This window comes from Lactuca serriola, chromosome 3, assembly GCF_051521515.1.
Source record: "Lactuca serriola cultivar US96UC23 chromosome 3, Lser_US96UC23_V15, whole genome shotgun sequence".
NCBI lineage: Eukaryota > Viridiplantae > Streptophyta > Magnoliopsida > Asterales > Asteraceae > Lactuca > Lactuca serriola.
In genome coordinates, this window is record NC_136410.1 from 132467856 (window position 1) to 132476465 (window position 8610).

The window sequence follows — 8610 nt, forward strand, 5'->3', positions numbered from 1 at the left end:
ATGTTCTTGTATTGTTTTAATAATAATAATAATAATAATAATAATAATAATAATAATAATAATAATAATAATAATAATAATAATAATAAAGAAAGGGACGTAAAACAAAAAGTGGCAACTTTAATCATTCATAATTCACTTCACTATGTTTGAAATGAAAATAAAATAGCACTGTGATATATTTTCGATGCATTATTCACAAAAGGATGGGTGGGTTCACCAAACCACCAACATGCAATAAACAATCTAACCCGTTGGAACCGCACGTGCAAGGTATCGTATCTATGCTTTACCTCCGGTACAGCTGAGTCCTAGGTCCCAAACCACTTGTGACTCCATCCTCCCTAATAGTTTACTAATGCTCTACTTGGACTGTTACTGAAAAGACTCGTTTCTCTACTAAGTTATGCATGTACTTTAAAAACGAAGTTTTGTATAACTATAAAGTAACATAACCTTTAAAAGAGCTTTGAAATGTTTTGGCAACTTATAAATAACATAACTAACATTTTGAAAGATGTCTATAACAAACATTTACACAATTATCATTGTGTTCTACTTGTATCCCCCCTTAAAACAGTTAAAATAGATAAAAGATTCATTACGGGGTATGAACTCACCTGATGTGGGTGATTCGAACGGGTATGCGTGTAAGGATGAGAAGTTCCACGAATGAAGTCCCGAGACACAATAAGTCCTAAATGATATATCAGGACACATTTTGACATGAATATAGTGTTTATAGACAACTATATGAAAGGAACCACCTTCCGGGACAAGGAAAGACCTTGACCAAGTGTTGGAATCACATGTGATTCAACAAAGGAAGGTAGAATGGCACTCACATGAGTTTACTACCATGGGTTTACAGCCCAAGGGAGTTTGTGGTCGTAAACTCGTGGTTACTCATGTGTAAGTCCAACTTTGAAGGCTATAGATGTTTTAAGGACCTTAGCTCTACCCTAGGATGAGGAAGACCACTTTCTTTGAAGCTTTTGGGGTGTTCACGGCCCTAATGAGTTTACAACCGTAAACTCATGGCCATTTATGTTTATGAGGGTTGTTTAGGGTCCTAAAAGTCATAATGAAGCATCCTAACTTCAAGTCTAAGCCTTAGGAGGTGTTTGTGGCATCAAAACACCCCTAAATTGAGTTTTCGGCCCATGGACCATTTTGGCATGTGTTTGCGGCTGTAATCACCTATGGGTGATGGTATTTTGATTTCATTGAGTCCTAAACACATCAAGGTAAAGTGCTAGGCTAGTTTCTAGGCTTAAGGAAGGAATTTGGGGCATCTTTGCACCATAAAAGAGAGTTCACGGCCCAAGAACATCTTTGGCCGTGAACTCTCTTCTAACCCTTGTTTCTTGATGTTTCTAAGGTCTAGACATGTGTAACCTAGTGTACAACAAGTTAGAAGAAGAGTGCTTACGATATAGGAGCTTGAACTAGTCGATTTGGCCAAGAACACTAGTGTGTGTTCTTGGTGTTCTTGGTGTTTCTTGAGTATCTAAACAAACATGATTTTCATGGATGAAATAAAAGTAAGAAGCTAGTTAATAGTATGCGTTAACTAATCAAGGGATAGAATACTCACTCTTTTGAAGATCTGAGGAAGAAGGTTGGATGATAGTTGAGAGAGAACCAAGGAGAATTGTCCAGGGAATGAGAGAAATGACTTAAAATGACCATTTGCCTTATATATGCTCTTGATTTTACGGCCACATGAGTTTACAGCCTTAAAATCATGGTCTTGTGGCCGTGAACTCACTTAGATGAGGTTAGGGTTCGTTTTGCTACATTGTGGTTTTAGCGGGTACTTTCTAACACTTATTCCTTAAGTTTATTAGGCTCAAAACTCCTTAGAACGACTTGTAACCATGCTAGAACTTTGTACTAATGATTTTGACACTTAGTTGAGTTGACTGACTGAGCTTATAAAATAAAAAAAATTTGGGTTGTCACAGTTCAGATAGGTTGTAGGCCCTTCGAGGCATTCCAATCATGTTGAAGACTTGTAGAGCGGTCCAAATAGGTTGTAGGCGCTGTGAGGCGGTCTAGTCAGGCTGGTGCTCATATTTGTATGCTTATATGTTATGTTATGTGTTGGTACATTGGGGGAACTCACTAAGCTTTGTCTTACAGTTTTAGTTTATGATTTCAGGTACTTCAGAGGATCGTGGGAAAGTGAAGTCGTGATCGTGCATAGCTTCCTGCTTATTGTCATTTGGTCTTGGGAAAAACTCTTATTTTGAAATAATGTTTTTAAAACAATGACTCTTTTTGTAAACAATATTGGTTAATGGTTGGTTTTGAAAGTTTTAAACTTCTTTGATTTTTGGAGTGTTACAAGTTAGTATCAGAGCCTTGGTTTGAGAGAATTGGATGAACATTTGTGTGAATCCAGACTCAAACTAGGGAACTATAAAAAAATTTAAAATGGTTTTCAAAATTGTTTTCAAAATAACCAAGGAAGGATGTGATGTGTACGATCAGCCGGAGCAAGAAAGTATACCCCAAGTTACCCACACCATTATTTGATATTATGTTTATGTTAGAACAGCATGCTAGTTGTAGGATAGGGATCTTCATGAATTGTATGATAGAATTTTCTGATATAGGATGCCTTATTTCCTATAGAATTTCCTGCTAATTTATTGTATGACTCTTTCGGGTGTGAATTAACTATTAATTGAATACGTTAAGTAGCATGCCGCATGGGTTAAATAAATTTAGAGTGAAGAATTTGGTCCTATTGTGCTGCTCTTGTTTGAGTATAATCGTTGTAGGGCTGAATCTTTTAATCTAAGATTATTTAAGTTATGTTGCATGTGATTGTATTTATGTTGTAGTTAACTGGCACCAATAGGGTTTATTTGGTAGTTTATGGTAGGGTGAGGTATGGAATCTAGGATAGCCTAGGGAGTATATAGTACTCATGATGCGTTTACTTGCAAGTGTTGTAAGTTCCATGGACGGGTTATGTGTAAGCAGTCGGCCAGCTGAGTAATGTCTAGCTTTTCTATAGGGAGTGAGAATAGGATGTATGTGTATTCTAGTATGTGTTGTTGGGGTTGTTGTGATGATCTTCAGGGACTAATATAGGTATATGTGGAAGGTAGTATGGCCCTATACTACCGGAAGCACAAGACCCGTATGCGTAACATGGAAGTCACAACCCCTAGAGTTTCATTATTTAGAATAGCTCATATGGTATGAAATACGCGTTATCTGATAATTTATGGTTTATTTTCAGTATGGTGTTCACGAGGGGATCCGGATCAGGAGGTGGAGCGAGTGGCCAGGATTGGCCGTGGTTGACTGAGGACGAGGTTAGGGCATTGATTTCTACTAAGGTTGTGACTGTCATCCGGGGACAGATACTGGAGTTGTTCGGGTCTATCAAGACCGTCATGATTGAGTACTTTCATGACCGTTATGCTGCAATTTATGAGGTTGTTATTTCAGCTACCACGATCGTTGCGGCCTCTGGGGTTTATGGAGAGAGAGCCTTCCAGTACCAGGACTTTGACAATATGAAGCTCCCGATGTTCGATGGGGTTCATAATCGGATCATTGCTATGAGATGGTTGTCTGAGGTTGAAGGATGTTTCTTTACTTACTCCTGCCCAGCTCAGCAGAAGCTCAAGTGCGCCCTGAACCATCTCAGGTTGGGGCAAAGGACTGGTGAAGGTTGGTTGCTAGCCATTATACTCCAGAGCCAAGGTTTGTTGTATCATAGAAGCACTTCTCTGAGATGTTTCGCACGATATATGTTCCATTAGTTGAGAGGGAGAGGTTGGACAAGGAGTATCTGGACTTGAGGCATGGGACTGAGTCGGTGAAGGAGATCACCAAGATGTTTACTGAGAGAGCATTGTTTTGTCCTGACTTTGTTGCATTTGAGCAAGCTCATATCACCTGGTACTTGGGTATGCTCAAGACGGACATCCTCTGAGGGAGCGGAGGCAGGCCCCAGGGCAGACACAGGCTACTGCAAAGCAGTTCAAGGCCGTTGATATGAGATCTAGGACAAAGAGGGAATGCACTTTAGGAAAGTGCGGCAAGGTTCACCAGGTTTCTTGTCGATCTTCTTTTGGGTGCCACAGATTTGGCAAGGATAGGCATTATGCTAAGGACTGTCTCCAGCAGTTTCCTGCACCGACCACCAGGATCTGTTATCATTGTGAGCAGGTTGTCCATATTAAGGCCAATTGTCCAGCGCCATCTACTTTAGGATCACCATTAGGCGCCAAGGTAGGGCGGAGCCCCCGAGGGCTTAAGGTCACACTTTTTAGCTCATGGCAGAAGAGGCCAGGGCGGTGCCATACGTCGTTACTGGTATGTTTCCATTTATCATCGTGTCAATTATTTTATGGTATGCTTATGTTTATGTTTCTTATTGGTACATTATTAGTGAATTCTTTGCATGCCCTTGTGTTATTCGACTCGGGCGCGAGTCGGTCCTTTGTATCTCAATCTTTTAGTGGGGATGTCGATATGACCCTTGGTGAGCTGGAGTGTCTATTGCGGGTTTCTATCGCCAACGAACATGGGATTTATGCATCCAAAGTGTATCAAGGTTTTGTATTGGAGATCTTTAGGGTGCCTTATCCGATTGATTTGATTCCTATCCCCATGGGGGATGTATGCATGATAGTAGGGATGGATTGGCTCGGTAGTATATTCAACATTGTTGTATGGGTTATCTTGTCTATGTGGTTGAAACACAGGTTGGAGAGCAGGCATTAGTTTTGGAGTGCCATTTGTTAGGGAGTTTGCTGATGTGTTTCCGGAGAAGTTACTCGGTGTGCCTCCCAAGAGGCAGGTTGAGTTCACCATTGACTTAGTTCCATGTGTGGCTCTAATTACCAAGGTGCCATACCGTTTGACACTGCCTAAGATACAAGAGTTGTCCTCTCAGCTTCAGGAGTTGTTAGGCAAGCAGTTCATCCGACCGAGCAGTTCGTCAGGGGAAGCACTGATATTGTTCATCAAGAAGAAGGATGGTTCACGCCGGATATGGATTGATTACCAGGAGTTGAACAAGTTGACGGTGAAGAACCGTTATCCCCTTCCACAGATTGATGACCTCTTTGATCAGTTAAAGGGTGCATCTTGGTTCTCCAAGATCAATTTGAGGTCAGGGTTATTAGGTGAGGGTTAGAGAATAGGACATGGAGAATATTACATTTCAGACTCATTATGGTCATTACGAGTTCGTGGTGATGCCATTTAGGCTCACCAATGTGCATGCGGTGTTTATGGACTTGATGATTCGGGTGTGCAGGTTGATGCCTGATCAATTAGTTATTTTTTTATTGATGATATCTTGGTGTATTCCAAGACCAAAGAGCAGCATGATGAGCACCTTCGATAGATTTTAGGAGTGTTGAGGCGAGAACGTTTGTATACCAAGTTCTAGAAGTGTGAGTTTTGGTTACGATAGGTCCAGTTCCTGGGGCATCTCGTTAACCAAAACAGGATTTTGGTTGATCTGGTCAAGATTGAGGTTGTGACACAGTGGGAGGTTCTGAAGTCTCTCTCAGAGATCAGGAGTTTTTTGGGTTTAGTAGGATATTATCGGAGATTTATCCGGTATTTCTCCAACATTGTTGTACCCCTCACACATCTGAAGATGAAGGGTGTGGACTTTTGATGGGTCCCTGAGAAGCAGTCAGCATTTGAGACACTACGACAAAGGTTATGCAAGGCCCTAGTGTTGACCATTCCGGAGGGTGTCGAGGATTTAATTGTATTTTGTGATGCATTCATCACTGGTTCGGGGGTGGTTCTTATGCAGAGAGGGTGAGTGATTGCATATGCTTCTTGACAGATGAATCAGCATGAGGCATGATATCCTAACCATGATCTGGAGTTGGGGCAGTAGTGTTTGCTCTCAAGATTTGGCGGTACTACTTGTGTAGGATTAAGTATCTACACGGATCACAAGAATTTACGATATCTTATGGACCAGTCGAACCTGAACAAGAGATAGTGTAGGTGGCTTGACGTGGTCAAGGATTATAATTGCGATACCCTTTACTATATAGGTAAAGCGAATGTAGTCGCGGATGCTTTGAGCCGCAAGTCGGTTGGGTTTTCGGCTAGGGTATATGTATGAGGATATCCATTGATTCTCCACTTTTGGGTTTGATCAGAGGGGCATAGGAAAAAGGAGTCAAGAAGAAGAATTGGAAATAGGAGAGTATCAGGGGCGAGATCGACTGATTTGTCACCAATAGTCGGGGATTATTGACCCGGTGTGGTCGCGTATCGGTTTCGGTTTCTAGCGTGGTCAAATAGACAGTTTTGGCGGAGGCACATAAGTCTTGCTTTTCGATACACCCAGGAGCCACCAAGATGTATCGAGATTTGAGACTAAATTATTGGTGGTGGTGCATGAAAAGAGAGATAGCTTAGTACGTTGAGAGGTGCTTAACCTGTAGGATGGTCAAGGCCGAGCACTAGAGGCCGCATGGCAAGCTTCAGCCTTTGGAGGTTCCCATGTGGAAGTGCAAACATATCAACATGGATTTTATCACCAAGCTGCCAAAGACTGACAAGGGTTTTGATGTTATCTAGGTCACCGTGGATCAGTTGACCAACAGTGCCCACTTTGTGGCCCTCCGAGAGAGCTCATCAGGGGAGAAATTGGTCGATGTGTATGTTCATGAGATTGTTTCTCGTCATAGGGTCCCAGTTTCCATTACATCAGACCGAGATGTTTGGTTCACTTCACGATTCTGGCAGAAATTCCATGAGGAACTGGGTATGAAGTTGCATTTTTGCACTGCTTATCATTTGCAGACTGACGGCCACAGTGAGCAGACCATCCAAACACTTCAGGTTTGTTCGGGATTTCAGGAATACCCATATGTTTTCTCGGAGGAGTTGTCAATAGTTCCTTTGGAGAGGCAGGTGGAGTTTTGGGTTGACTTGGTTCCAAGTGCTAATTTGAGAGCCAAAGCACTTTATCGGTTAGCACCTCCAGAGATGCAGGAGCAGTCTACACAACTACAAGAGCTGCTAGACAAGGGATTTATTCGGTCTAGTAGTTCACCGTAGGGGGTGCCGATCTTATTTGTGAAGAAAAATGATGGGACGCATCAGATGTGTATTGACTATTGGGAGCTGAATAAGCTAACGGTAAAGATCCATTACCTACTCCCGAGGATCGACAATTTATTTGATCAGCTTCATGTCACATCTTGGTTCTCCAAGATCAACTTGCGTTCGGGTTATCACCAGATGAGGGTCAAAGAGGAGGGTATCCATAAGACGGCTTTCCGAACTCGTTATGGTCGTTACGAGCTCATGGTGATGCCTTTTTGGCTTACCAATGCTCCAGCCGCATTCATGGACCTCATGAATCGCGTATGTAGACCCATGTTGGATCGGTTTGTGATTGTGTTTATTGATGACATCTTGGTCTTTTCCAAGACCAAGGAGCAACATGAGGAGTACCTGAGGGAGGTATTGGAGACACTGAGGAGGGAGAGATTGTATGTGAAGTTCTCAAAGTGTGAGCTCTATTTGGGCGAGGCGCAGTTTCTAGGGCACCTTGTCAACCAGAACGACATTCTAGCCGATCCAACCAATATTGATCCAGTGATGAGGTGGGAGGTTCTGAGGTCTCCATCTGAGATTCGAAGTTTCCTTGTATTGGCGGGTTACTATCGGAGATTAATTCAGGAATTCTCCAAGATAACGGTTCCCTTGACCAGGCTGACAAAGAAGACTGATACATTTCGTTGGGGGCTTGAGCAGCAGACCACTTTTGAGACCATGAGATAGAAATTGTGTGAGGCACCGATTCTAACCCTACCATAAAGCATGAAAGACATTATAGTATATTGTGATGCTTCGATAATGGTTTTAGGTGTAGTGTTGATGCAACGGGGCCATGAGATTGCGTATGCGTCGAGGCATCTGAAGCCTCATGAGGTGAATTACCTTACACACGATATGGAGTTAGGGGAAGTGGGTTTTTTCCTCAAGATTTGGAGACATTACCTCTATGGGGTCCGTTGTACTATCTACACAAATCACAAGAGCTTGAGGGTTTGATGGATCATCCAAATCTTAACATGAGGCAACGCAGATGGTTGGATGTGGTGAAGGATTATGATTATGAGATCCTTTATCTCTTAGGGAAGGACAACATGGTGGTCGATGCTCTCTGCCGCAAGGCAGTCACGGCTTCGATCAGGGATGTATGTTTAAGGATGATAGTGGTTACCTCTTTATAGAGCATATTCGAGAGGCTCGAACTAAGGCTATGAGGGAAGAGCATCGGAAGAGAGAGCATATTTTGGGACATGTGGCTTCCATCGATTATGATAGCCAGGGGTTATTGACCCTTCATCGAAGGGTGTGGGTTCCACACTGCGGTGGTGTTTGGCAGATTTTGATGGAAGAGGTGCACAATTCAAGATTCTTTATTCATACCAGAGCAAAAAAGATGTATACAGATCTTAGGCTTGATTATTGGTAACCATGTATAAAGCGATATGTGGCATCTTATATGTAGAGATGTTTGACTTGCAGGAAATTTAAGGTTGAGCATCAGTGACCCCATGGAAAAATGGAGTCGTTGGATATTCGCGT